This window comes from Cupressus sempervirens, chromosome 4, assembly GCF_028749045.1.
Source record: "Cupressus sempervirens isolate cs-2001-9-10 chromosome 4, ASM2874904v1, whole genome shotgun sequence".
Lineage (NCBI taxonomy): Eukaryota > Viridiplantae > Streptophyta > Pinopsida > Cupressales > Cupressaceae > Cupressus > Cupressus sempervirens.
The window spans coordinates 362,179,910-362,195,076 of NC_143121.1; positions in this window are offsets into that span (position 1 = coordinate 362,179,910).

The following is a 15,167-nucleotide window of genomic DNA, read 5'->3' on the forward strand; positions in this document are numbered from 1 at the left end:
TTTCAGCCATCCAGATCTTTAGGTATTCTCATTTTCATGTATTTTCTCTTCATGAAAATTGATTGTGAAAAGTGTATTCTCCATTCGGTGATCAGCACTATACATAGGAGAATTTATTTTATGAGTTTTCATATTCTTGAATTTGGATTTTGAAAAGAATATGGTTGAGTATGAAAACTAGTAGAGAAAGCAAATGTTGTTACAATTTTAATATAGGCTTGTTGAGGTATATGTCTAAATCCTATGATAAATTTTTTGAGAGATTAGGATTTCAGAATCTTGAAGATTGCAGCACTTGTTAGATTATGTTCTTTCTATGAGATCAAAATCAGGACCTCTATTTAGTGATTCTAGCACTAGAAAACAGAGGTAGGAGTTTTTAAAATTTCAAGAGATGGATTTTGAGTCTAGGTCTGAAAATGATGTGCCAACTCCTGAAAGTGTTCATGCAAATATTGCTATATTGAAAAGAAAGATTCATGATAAGATTGTCTTAATGTTAAGAAGTATGATTGGTGATATTAAGGGTCTTAATGGATTTCAAACTTACATGAAGTTCAAATCAGTAGTTATGAATCTTGACAAGTTTTTCAAACCTGAGGAATCTTCATGGCTAGTGGTACTCCTAGAAGTTTTTATGCCACATTCGGTTCATTGGCTAGCCAAGTCAAGATAAGATAAGATTTGTGAAATCCAAGATTTTATCATGGAGGTTGAAAGTGCTTTGAAGGCTAATGTGTCTAATGTTAATGAATGTAATGAATTTTTTGAAGGTGATACTGAATATGAAGAGTCCCAGTTTTATGAATTAGAGGATAGTAATCAGCAGTTTGATAATGTGCATAATGTGGATTCATCTTCTTATGATAATGAATATAAAGAAGAAGAAAGGTGTAATAGCAATAATAGTCCTTCTTCTAGCGATGAATGTAAATGTTCTAAGATATCAGTTTTTGAGGTGTTGTCTAAGGAAGAAGATTTATGTGATGATCAGAGTTCTCATTTTTTAGAATATATTACTAATGAGCCCATTGTTACAAATGTGTCAAGTTATACAGATAATGATCATAGCCAAGGAAAAGAAATTAGGGATGAAGTCTTGTTAAGTGTTGATGAGATTTCTGATTTGTTGGCTCGTGATTTCGAAAGGTATTGTAATCTATCTAAGGATGCTTGTGCTTTTCCACATCTTGCAATTTCATATAGTGAAGTCATTTCCCTTAAATTTGATGCTAAAGAGGATGTAGTTTCAGAATATGCTATATCAAGTTTTGGAGGTGTATGTGATGTTAGTTCATACATTAATACACATGACGACTTCTATGTTGAGAATGAAGATGTAGAGATAAGGTTTGTTGCTGGTTCATTTTCTTCTTGTTTTCATAAGGCTGAGATACATTTAGATTACTCATGTGATGAGGAAAATAATATTGATGAGGTGATTTATTTTAGTGAGTTATTTGAGGGAAACATTCATATGGATCAACATATTGTGAACATGCAGTTTCATGATGATTCTTGTGATTTGGTATCTAATCAATTATTTGAGTTTGAAGAGGTTGCAATGAATGTTCAATCTGGTTTATGGATTACTGATAATACAAACAAGGAGAAATCAGATTTTTCATTCTCTTCACACTCGGAGGCACAAGGTGAGTTACAATTTGATTCATGTAACTCATTGAATGAAGTAGACTACCAAGTTATTGTGTTTCTAGTTGAAGGTGTATATGAGTCAGTTGGTGATGATCAGTTTCACTTTGATGTCAATTTTTATGATCATGCTGATTCATATTTTCATAGTGAGCAAGATGAAGAAAGTATGCCTGATTTTTATATGCACTATGGAGATAATGATAGTAGTTTTGTTTTACCTAATGAAATGATTTAAAGTGCTGATGTGTTGGGTGAAACAAATGGGAATAATAATTTTAGTTTACCTCAAGAGAATGTAAATGAAAATCAGGTGTATGATAGAGGTAAGAAGTTTTGAAAACTTTTCGGTGGCCTGGGGCCATTGTTTGTACATAGTAGTGTAGTTGTTTCCTGTTTTCAATAAAGTTGTTCGAGAGAAGTTTTTGGGGAATGGTCTGCTTCTCCCAGAGATCTAAAATATTGCTATGCTTTCAAGGGACATACATCCCCAGATAGAGCCACTATTGGGACTAAAAATTGCATGGTTAATTTTGAGTTGCTTATTGAAAATTTTGAGAAATCAACCCCTATGAACCCTTTTATTTGCACATGTACCTGGCTCTACCTTTGACACCCATGAGGTGTTTAATGCTTCTAGAACCTTCCATTTAGTATATCCACTCATTTCATGAAGTTAAATTTCTATTCTGAGTCATTCTGTGAAGTCTTCTTTTGAGCGTTTGTCAAATTTGCATTTTACCCTAAGTGTCAAACAACGATAGGAGGCCATGTTTGCATCTAAATATCTAGCACCTAGAAATGTTTCATGATACGCTTCTTTGGGAGTGTTTAGTGCCCACACTTGAGAGCCTATGTTTCAGATTTTGAGTTATTTTGAGTCCGTTTGGCTAGGTTTTCAATCCCTCAAAGTTGGTCAGTTATCAATGTCATGCTGATATGAAATGCTCAAAATTCTAGGAAGCCCTTTTTGACATGCTATACTTTTGACCAGTTGACCAAAATGAAAAAAATTCTTATTTTTCAAGTTTCAGATTATGATGAATCCGTTTGGTTAGTTTTCAAACACGATTCCAAATGGGATTTCTATCTTTTTACTGGTGTCAGCATTTGCAGATTGATTGGAACCCCTATTCATGACGTTATAAAATGAGATCTATGATTTCCTAGATCAAATGGATTGTACCATCATGTTGTCCATTAAAAATAATTTAAGTGTGCTAGTTTGCAAGTCATGAAAAATCTATTTGCAAAATTTTCCAAGTCAATTCCATTTGCAAAAATTGATTTCTTGCCATTGTTTCCAGTCAGCAAATCCAGGTAGCCTACTTTGAACGTCTGCCATTTTTTCCCTGTTATTTTTCATGAGCCCAAATCATAGATCCATAATGTCCTCATGATAGAGAATCAACACCCTAGTTTTCATTTTCCCAAGTGTCCATTTGCCCAATTTTCAAGGCCAATTCCAAACCTAGTTTATTGCTTTCTGACATGTTTTCTTGCAGGTAATTCTGAGAAGGCAACTTTGAAAGAAAATATCTTTTGACCCTGAATTTGTCATGAGATGAGATTCAACGGGGTAAAAGTATGGGAAATAGAGAGTCAGTGCCAGTTTTTAGAGCTTGGTCAGAGGTTTGAGTCAATTTTTAAGGTTAGTCAAAGGACCTCCTGGTGCAAAAGTGATAGGTTGCAAAAAAGGATAAAATGAGTTTCAAAAGTTGATTCATTGGTCAAGTTTGATTTCAATCAGTATGAAATGATCAATTAATCAGTTTTTCTTTTCAGTTGTCCAAAAACCAAATTTTTTTTTAGCCGGACCCACTTCTGGGCCTAGCTAAATTCATTAGATTTATGACCATATTGAGGATTGTAGAAATATCTTGTGTGAATAAGGAATCTACACAGGCCAAATTTCAACAAACAAAGAGCACAATCTCTTGCTTTTGAGAAAGGTTCAAGTGATCAGTTCAAGTACAATGAAAAGGAATTGATGGATATTCTAATGGTTGTAAAAAAATCTGATTGCAATCAAGTAGTTCCAAATGTAGAGGATGAAGCAACTCATGATAGCAAAAGGAGTGACCAAGTAGAGGCAAAACCAAGAACCAAAGGCAACATCAATATGTGCAAGGTCGCTTGTTAAGAATTTGAAGCTATTTTAAAATACACTCACACTTAGCATATAGAAGGAGACTCCTACGCAAAGAAGAAGGCATACATGGTTTGAAGCAGATCAAAATTATTTCAGCATAGGGGAGCTCTTCTTTAAAAGAATTTGCAACATCTAAGACACATAGTCGAAAGCAACAAAGATGCCAACACTTTGACAACAAACTCTCCATGTAATAAGTGAGTAGCCTTGGTATATGATAAATAGGGAACCCACACATGAAGGAAATAAAGGAATAGAGGAGTCAATTTTTATAGAAAAGTCCACACCTTTGAACTAGAAGTCAAAACCATAGACAAGAATGAGGGAGCACAATAGATTAAAGAGTAACCTAGGGAAAAGCTAAAAAAGCTCACACTAATCCAAAGCATCAAACATGCCATTAAAAATGAAGATGCCTTGTTTTAAGGCACTCTACAGTGGTTAAAGGGAGACCCAGCATAGAATTAAAGACAACCCATGTTTGGCAGGGCATGACAATTAGAAAGGGGCAGAAGCTATGGTTTGAAGGAGTTTGATGCAGTCAAAAGTTTGGAAATTGAAAGACCCTACGGATTAACATAGCCTCACATTTTTATGGGAGCCAGCCAGTGAAGGCTCACGATAGTTAAAGGAGAAGTCGCTAATTTAAGAGATTTTTTTTTAATGCAAATAAGAAGTTTTCTAAAGAGAAAAAAGTCACAAGAGGCAGAGGGAGGAGCCCATGGCTAAGGAGGAGATAGGGAAGGTGCCACGCAGGGAACAAGAAGACACCATTGCCCAAAAAAGAGCAGAACCTCCATGCATTAAAGGAAGAGCACGCAACAGATGTCAGAAATAGGGATAAGGGTTGTTTAAAACCATTTATCCCACATCTTTTGTGAGTGTGACTTATATGTATTCAAATATGACTGCACAAATCTTGTTTACTATCTTAAAGATAGGTGCTTTTTGTGGAAGCCTAGCTTGCGCAGGTGGGCCTGTGGTCGGCCAAAGAGGTAAAATTTTGAATGAACAAACATGCTAACAGGATGACATTAGCATAGTCAAACTTGTTAAAAATTTAAAAAAATTTAGGTGGTCGCTACTTCTCTAGCCAAAAAATCTCAAATTTTTTGGCTAGTGATTTAGTGACCCACTGAAAAACCTTGGAATCTAACAGGTTTTGTCATGGGTCTTGCCTGTAGATCCTCTGATGAACCAACATGTGACAAGTGGCAACCGGCTGGATGACTAGGTGGTGATGTGGAAAAATTTGGACCAATCACAAGGTTCCATGTGGCATAGAATCTGAGGCAGGTTGTGACGTGGTGGGCAAGTCTCAAGAATGCACGAGGTGGATCCAATAGATGTTGCTATATCGCCAAAGGGAAGTTGCTCACTCATTAGTATAGTGACATAGTGAGTATCTGGTGGTGTGCTGATTTGGCAATGAGCATGATAGATAATGTGGCGACATGTGGAACCCAGTTGTATAGTTGCAAACCAATCAAAATGTGCCACATGTCAAGGACGATCAACCAAGTTTGACCCAAATTGAAAAGGTAGGAAAATTCAAAAGGTTTCAAATATAAATTTTATTTTATTTTCCTTTGGGTTTCATGTGCAGGTCAAACATTTAAATAAAGTCTAAAAACTTTAATGTAGTTTAAACTTTACCGAATGTTTAAATTTTTGCAAAATAATGTGCAAACCTGTAAACAGAGGTCTGATCTTCAGAAGGCCATAACATGAGCTATTTTTATCAAAAATGGGCACTCCAATATACCACTAGAACTAGAACAAGCTGAATTTTCTGATTTTGAGGTTATTTTTTGCACAAAATGCCACTAGTTCAAGCTACATAAGGTTTTCTCTCAGGTTTCCAATTTGTAACTATATTTAGGTGAGGAAGTTCAAAACTATTTTTTGACATGGCAATAACCTGAATGTGGTTAAAAGGCAGTGCAAATGCAGTTTGGGGTCAAATGTAACCATTTTCAAGTTAGTTGAATCAAGATTTCACTAGCATTTTCACAAATTTATCAGATATTTTGGTTGCAGTTAAGTTTTCATCATTTCAACAAAGATATTTCAAGATCAGTTACAAGTAATGATGAAAACAAACTCAGATCAAAGGGGTAGAAAGATAAAAGAGGTTATTCAGTTGCAAGGGATTGAATTCCAAGTTGACACATGCCATTTTGAGATCAGATCTGGGAATTCACTTCTTGATATATCTTTCTTTCATCCATTCATTATGGGGGTTGAAAAATATTGGAAAGTTTTATTTGGAATGAAGACAGTTTGTAGAATTGGCCTAGAATTGATTAATTCTGAGTGGAAGATCTGGGATGTGCTGGTTCCAAACCATGAAGCTTTTCTTTGGCTATGATACCCCATTCCCATCGCATCAGTTTCTCATTCCTACCATTTTCTCTCTTGTATGATAGCATATGTTATTGTATAGTCTATTTTATTAGGTTCTTTGTGAGTTAACTTCATGCATTTTTATGTATTATTCCAAGGAAATCAATACAAGAAACATTAAGTGTTTAGTTTCAGTTTGAATCTTGTCTCCATTCTCAGTGAGTTGTAATGTTTTATGATCTTTGAACAAAGAGCTTAGGTCATAAATGCAGTCCCTTAAGGCTGTATGTTGCTTCATTGTTGCTTGTAATTCAAGGAATTATGTAAATGCTTTATAGATTGAACATGATTGTAGATTTATTGAGGAGGATATCAGGTAAGAATGAGATTTAAATTGAACATTGATTTCTATTTATAAGCTAAATGGATAGATCAAATATTTGAATATATGAATAATTATCAGATATCCAAAATGCATGAGGGAGATTCATGAATTGCCTAATGGATGAGGCACTCATCTATTACAGGATCATAAGTTTGTTGTTCATACATAGTTTTCATCTGCTTTCCCCACCCACATAAAATCAAATCAAAATAAAAATCATCTTTACATTATGATTGAAAAACCTAAATGTAATGCCCTCATTCAGCTTGTGAATATCATAGAGTTTCAATTTGCTATTGTAGATCTGTGTTATTACATGAGTTAATAGGAGAAATAAGGGTTTTATCTACTTTATATTAGATTCAGTATATGCTTTGATAACTGGTACCATATAAAGAATCTATAGGTCCACCCACCTAATTTTTGTAGAGCCTAAAGAAGAAGAAGGGTCTAGCCTTATAGTTGGCCTGATGTTTGAATGGACATGTTGAAAATGGGAGTTAGCTACCCCTAGATATGTCATATTCTCATTGGGATAATTGAAAACCTTCCAACATTTTCAAACACCAACAGTCTATACAAAATTTCATGCATGTGATACTAGCGCTTGCTCACTGGCTAATGTCATCAATGTAATGTCCTCTATCACTGTCTGATCGTTCATGTTCTCATTGTATCTTAGATGTAAGATAGTGAACAAGAATCAAGAAAAAATTTCCCAATATTATGTCTCTAAATTGCTCTCTATAAATCAAGAACAAATTTTGTACGTCTTAGAATTAGACTCTACACAGTTGACCTGATCATCAGGACACTATGATGAACTTGTCCATAACTGTGCATCACCCAAAAATTATGTTGGGATTTTTTTAGAATAAATGAGAGGGGGCGATGGTGAATTAGTTATCCAAGGTCTAAATGCCCTAATAATACTTTTTCACCAATTATAATGAGCCCATTAAAATATTCATGCATCCAAGCTTAAAACAACCATCTTAGAAAGTTACAGAAAATCAACATGCAGGAATAAAACATGTAAGATCAACACATGACACAATGATTTATGTGGAAACCCAATTTGGAAAAAACCACCAGTAACATGCTACTTAGTTCTCACTCTTCTGAAGTGATTCCCTATTAAAGGCCTAAACCACGCTGTTAAATGTGACCTTGTTAGATTATTTCACCATACTGTTAGGAATGGGCCTGGTCAAAGGACTTTGGAACATTCACTTTGAATGTTACCCTATTAAGGGATTTACAACATGGCCATTAAACCAACCTAAGTCCATAGGATTTATACTAATTGTTACAATTGCTAGAGAGTAATAATAAGGGCTTTTGATCTGATACAAATCACAACATATCTTGTAGATTTCAGATCATACTTCAGTTCAATCCTTTGCTTTGCTTCAAACACTATGGCTTTGACAGCTTGTCTTCCTTTGAAGCTTCATCTCCTTGAGTCTTCTTGCTCATCATACCAATGCAATCATCTTTGTGGTCACCTATCGAAACATTTTGTTCTCTCTTCCTCCTTAGATCCTTCTTTAGCACTTCATGCTTTCATACTTGACCAACCTCTTAGCTTTGTGACGTTATGACTCCTTAAATAGAAATTTGGAATAATTTTCCCACTCGATTCTCCCTCTCCAACTTTAGGGTTTCAAAAGATTAGATAGGATACAATGTATATGTCCCATTACTTGTTTTTATCTAGAAACTTCATATAGAAACTAGTTGTATTCACCAAGAAATGTTTTACATAGTATTTTGTTCCACAAACTCATCATTCTTATATTCTATCTGGTTCACAAAATTCTAGATAACAACCATGTTGGCTCAAATCTGGTGAATCTGTGACTTTTCAAATAATGTAGCAGCTCGACACTTTTGACTTTCTGATGCTCGGCACATGAACACAACTCGACACTTGATCTTTACTCGGCACTTGATCTTTACTCAACATTTGATCTTCACTCGGCTCTTGATCTTCACTCAGCACTTGATCTTTACTCAACACTTGATCTTTACTCAGCACTTGATCTTTACTTGGCTTCAACTAGTTTTCTTAGCTCCCTTTGATGAATTTAATCAAGCTTTGTAGAAATTCTTATTATGACTTCTTCTTCTATAGTTTCTAAGTGTAGCCAACCTCTTCATCTTCAAGTATATATATTGTCAATACATCACTTTATCATTGTCTTAACTGATCTTTGTATTTCATTCAAAACCATAACTCAACCTTTCCCTTAGGTTCTTTTGTTACATCTTATTGATTCTTCATCAATCAACTAAGTGATAGTGCTTGGATCTTATAAGCAATTGCTATCCCAAAAAATAGCAAGTTTGACATCAGTGACAAAATAATGATTGAACATATTCTGTAGCAACAATATCTTTCATACAACGATCTTTTTCAATCAAATTGCAACAATCTCCCTTTTGGGAATTAATGGCAAACCAAACCAAAATTGACTGACCAACCAAGTTAACAAAATTCTAACTAGGCTAAAATAGTAAGTCAAATGCCAAAAAGAAAACTTGTTAACTTTTGTATTTTCCCTCTGATCTTATTCCTTCTAATCTATCTTTTTACTAAATCTCCTGAGATGCTCCTTCTTAGATCTGTCATTTTGAGTTCTTTCTTTGCTTCCGCTTGTCCCTTTCATATCTCTTGTCCTTTTCACTTCATGAACTGATTAGTTTCTACTATTCCTCTATTTCATGGATTTGACCAATTGTAGCTATTTCTCCCTCTTTCTTTTCTTTGATTAGTTTCCTCTTCTTTCTACTTTCTCCCTCTTTCTTTGCTTTGATCAGTTTCTTCTATTTCTCCCTCTTTGACAACAATGCCAAAGACACATTATTTCAGCATCTTATCATACAACTATAGCATTTACAAGAACTTCCAATATCTCCCTCTACCATCTTGCTTGTGACTTATCTGGAATGTTAGTACTCTGATTACTTCAGGCTAAACCTAAAGTAAGTACCCTTTGCATCAACTTATATCATCTAATCAATCAACTTATTTGATGCAGGGCAGTCTTGCTATTACTTAAGCAACCTTGGTTAGGGGTATCACCCCTAACTTACCTCTAAGATATTCAAATGCATCTTTAGGTAATGGTTTTGTGAAGATGTCAGCAGTTTGTTCTTTTGTATTGATATATTCCATCTTCAGTTGCTTGTCTTCCACTAATTCTCTTACATAGTGATACTTGATTTCAATATGCTTTGTTTTGGCAAGCATCACATGGTTCTTGGATATGTTGATAACACTTGTGCTATCACAATAAAGTATCACAAGTTCAGTTATTTCTTCCTTCATTCCTTTCAGCTGATGCTTGATCCCAACAATATTTGTACAATTTATAGTAACAACAACATACTCAGCTTCTTCTATGGACTATGATGTACAACTTTTCTTTTTACTAGTCCAAGTGACTAATCTTTTTCCTAAAAAAGTGATCCTCCACTGGTGACTTTTCTATCATCTATGTTACCTCCCCAATATGCATCAGTGTAGGCCTTTAAATCAAAATTTTCAGTCCTCTTGTAGTACAAACCAAAATCTTCTATACCTTTTAGATACCCCATTATTCTCTTGACAGCCATAAGATGATTTTCTTTTGGGTTTGTAGAAAATCTTGCCACTATTCCAATAGATACAAAAATATCTGGTCTACTATGTACAACATATTGTAGCTTTCCAATCATGGATCTATATATTTTCTAATTTAATTCAGTTGAATCATCATTCTTAGATAACTTATGTCCTATTGCCGTTGGTGTACTTACTGGTTTTGATTCATCTAAACCAAATGTTTTGAGTATATCCTTGATATATTTTGATTGGGTTACAAATATACCATGTTTCAATTGATGTACTTGCAATCCAACAAAAAATTTGATCTCTCCAAACATTGACATCTCAAATTCATGTTTCATCTGATCAACAAAATCTTTGCATAGAGCATCTTTTCCTCCAAATATTATATCATCAACAAAGATCTCAGATATCAAAACATCTTTACCTTGCTCTTCCTTGATATATATATTGTTGTTGTCAACTACTTTCTCAAATCCTATCTTGACAAGATATTTGTGAAGTCTTTCATACCATGCTCTAGGTGCTTGTTTCAAACCATAGAGTGCTATATGTAGTTTAAAAACCATATCCCTATTGTTCTCATCAAAAAATCCCTCTGGTTGTTCAATATAGACTTCCTCTTTGAATATACCATTCAGAAAAGTAAACTTTGCATCCATCTGATAGACTTTAAAACCTTTATATGCAGCATATGCAAGTAAAGTTCTTACTCCTTCCATTCTAGCAATAGGAGAAAATGTTTCCCCATTGTCTAATCTTTCTTCTTGAGCATAACCCTTACATACTAGTCTGGCTTTGTTTCTAGTAATTTCACCATTCTCATCTAGCTTGTTTCTGAATACCCACTTGGTGCCAATCACATTCTTGTCAGCTAGTCTGGGAACCAAACTCTAGGTTTTGTTCTTCTTTATTTGATCAATCTCTTCTTCCATAGCTTTATACTAGTCACCATCTTGCAATGCATCATACATTGTCTTAGGTTCAAATTTGCTTAACAGACATGATTCATTTCTTACTCTATTCCTTGTCATTGGTCCTGCATCTTTGTCACCAATTATCTATTTAGCAGGTGATGTCTCTTCACATATTTGGACAATCTTGGTTCTGTCCTTGTTTCCATGTTTGATCTTTCAGATTCAGGGTCACTATGCACATCACTGTCAGGTAGTTCTACATCTCTTTCATGTGTAATGACTTCAGAGTTAGAATGTGCATTTTTTTCATTCTGCAACTCGACTTCTGAATGCAACTCAACATTCACTGGTTGTGACTTGGCTGAAACTAAAACTTGCTGTTGAATCCCAATTTGATTGATAGCATCCTCGTCAATAGGCATTCCTTCATAAGAATACACAAAGGTTCTGTATTCATCCATTCTCTTTGGTTCTTCAACTTGGACTTCTGTATGCTCATCAAAGTTTACATTTGCACTTTCCACAATTTTGTTAGTGTTAGTATTTAAACACTTATATGCTTTACTTCTAGTGGAGTAACCAAGGAATATGCCTTCATCACTTTTTGCATCAAATTTTCCATTTCTATAATCTTTAAGGATAAATAATTTGCAACAAAATCCTTTGAAATTCTTTACATTGAGTGAGTAACCATACCATAATTCAAAAGGTGTTAGATTTGTACCTTTCTTGACTTGTACTTGGTTCAGTGTATGAACATCTACACTTACAACTTCTATCCAACATTTTAGAGCAACAGTCTTTTCCATCATCAATGTTCCAACACAGTAAATCATAGATCTATTTCTTCTCTCAGCAATTTCATTCTATGGGGGAGTTCTAGGAGCTGATATTTGTCTCTTGATTCCTTTTTCATTGCAAAATATCTCAAATTCATTTGATGTGAATTCTCCACCTCTGTCTGATCTCAAGCATTTAAAAATCTTTCATGTTTCCTTTTCAACTCTAGCCACATACCACTTAAACATTTGAAAAGCATCAGATTTTTTCTCTAAGAACATAATAGTCATCATCCTAGAATATTCATCAACAAACAACATTATATATTTATCTCCTTTGTAGCTTTGCACTTCTATTGGACCACATAAATCAGTATGGACTAACTCAAGTACTTCTTTAGATGTATAGTTTTTACTCTTGAAACTTGACTTAGTCATCTTTCATAGCTAACATTGTTTGCACATGATGTTGTTAGGCTTCTTTAGTTTAGGTAAACCTCTAACTTTCTTCATTTTACTAATATTGACCAGATTATCAAAGTTGACATGACATAGTCTTCTATGCCATAACCACACATCATCAAATTTTTCAAAAAAACAAGAAGCATTTTCCATATCAAGATAAAATAGATTACTTCTTGTTTGATCTCCTTTTCCTATCAATTTTCCATCAGTATCATAGATTTTTGTAGTTTTGTTTCCAAATTCTACTTTGCACCCTACATTGCTTAACTGTGAGACACTCAGAAAATTGTAGTTTAGTCCTTCAACATAGCATGCGTTATCACATGAAATTTTTTCTATAAGCCTTTTCCTTTGATTTGACATGGAGCATCATTTCCAAATCTAACACTATTTCCATCATACTGAGTAAAGTTAACAAACTTACTTTTGTCTCCTATCATGTGATGTGAGCACCCACTATCTATGATCCATTTTTCATTCTTGTTCATACATGTTACCAGTGTTGGAGGATCTCCTTCATCAGACTAGTCCTTCATGGCCACATAAACAATTTCATCATCATTATCATCGGAATCCTCTTCATCAATACAACACTTCTTGACTTTGTCTTTGTAATCTCTCTTATCATCTTCTCTTCTATTTTTGTACTTGCTGCCTTCCTTGTATTCCTTTTTCTATTTACACGTTGCAGAAATATGTCCTACTTCATTGAAATTGAAACAAATGATAGGAAGCTTACCCTTGAATTTTCCTTTGTCTCTATGAAATCTTCTAGCCAATAATGCTTCCAATTGTTCCACATCTTCCTCATCAGTGCTACTATCACTGGATATATATTTCATCTTTCTTCCCTCCTTCAATTTCACCTATTCAGTTTCTTTCAATGATAGCTTGGCCTTGAAAGTAGATTCAACATTCTCAAGTCTGTAGTTATCAAAGTTAGATAACTCAAATGTAGTAAGTCTACCCACTATACCTTCAAAACTTAGATTATTTCCTAGTACACATCTTAGCTCTTGTATAGCTGATACTCTAATAGCATAGATAGGGAGCAAGGTTCTTAAGAACTTACTATTAACAATATCATCATCTAATTGACCATTCAAACATCTTATTGCACTTATCGATTTCTTTATTCTAGAGGCATACTGAGTAGCATTCTCACTTTCCTCCATTTTCATGTCATCAAAATTTCCTCTGAGGCTTTCTCTTTTTGCTCTTTGGACATTCTGATCTCCTCCATAAATGTTTGATAGGGATTTCCACATCTCGAATGTTGTGTTACATCCTTTGATATCATCAAATTCAACATAGTGGAGTGCAGAAGCAATCTCCAACATTGTCTGATTGTGTTCCTATTTGTTTTTTAAATCTTCTATAGTAAGAGTACTAGTTGGATCAACATGTTCAATAACAATTGAATTTTGGGCATAATCACTTATGGATCCAAGATGTAGCTTCATCAAACTTTTCTATGCAACAAATTTGTCTTTGTTGAGCTTGGGAACTTCTCTCTTAGGCATTTTGATCTTTTTTTCTTCTAGTTCCTTTAAACTAAATCAGTAACAATACTCTGATACCAATTTTTGGGATTGTTTTATAATAACTGAGTGGGGGGGGGGGGGGGGGGGTGAATCAATTATCCAAGGTCTAAATTCCCTAATAATACTTTTTCACCAATTATAATGAGCCCATTAAACTATTCATGCATCCAAGATTAAAACAACCATCTTAGCAAGTTATAGAAAATCAACATGAAGGAATAAAACATGCAAGATCAACAAATGAGACAGTGATTTACGTGGAAACCCAATTTGGGAAAAACCACTAGTAACATTCTACTCAATTCTCACTCTTCTGAAGTGATGCCCTGTTAAAGGCCTGCCCTATTAAAGGCTTACAACACACTGTTAAATTTTGCCTTGTTAGAGGATTTCACCATACTATTAGGAATGGGCCTGGTCAAAGGACTTTGGAACATTCACTTGGAATGTTAACCTGTTAAGGGATTTACAACATGGCTATTAAACCAACCTAAGCCCATAGGATTTATACTAATTGTTACAATTGCTAGAGAGTAACAATAAGGGATTTTGATCTGGTACAACTCACAACATACTTGCAGATTTCAAATCATACTTTAGTTCAATCATTCGCTTAACTTGAATCACCGTAGCTCTGATAGCTTGTCTTCCTCTTAAGCTTTGTCTCCTTGATTCTTCTTTCTCATCATACCAATGCAATCATCTCTATGGTCACCTATCAAAACAGAGTTTCTGTGCTCTCTTCCTCAGCTCCTTCTTTAGCACTTCATGCTTTCATACTTGACCAACTTCTTAGCTTTGTGACCTTATGACTCCTTAAATAGAAATATGGAATAATTTTCCTGCTCCATTCTCCCTCTCCAAATTTAGGGTTTCAAAAGATTAGGTAGGATACAATGTATCTATCCCATATCTTGTTTTTATCTAGAAACTTCATCTAGAATCTAGTTGTATTAGCCAAAAAATGTTTTGCATAGTGTTCTTTGCCACCAGATCATCATTATTATCTTCTATATGGTTCAAAAAATTCTAGATAACAACCATGTCATCTCAGATCTAGTGAATCTTCAACTTTTCAAATAATGCAGCAGCTCAACAATTTTGACTTTTTGATGCTTGACACATGAACACAACTCAGTGCTTGATCTTTACTTCACACTTGATCTTTACTTGACACTTGATCTTTACTCGACACTTGATCTTCACTTGGCTCTTGATCTTCACTAAGAACTTGATCTTCACTTAGTACTTGATCTTTACTCGGCACTTGATCTTTACTCGGTTTCAACTAGTTTTCTCAGCTCCCTCTGATG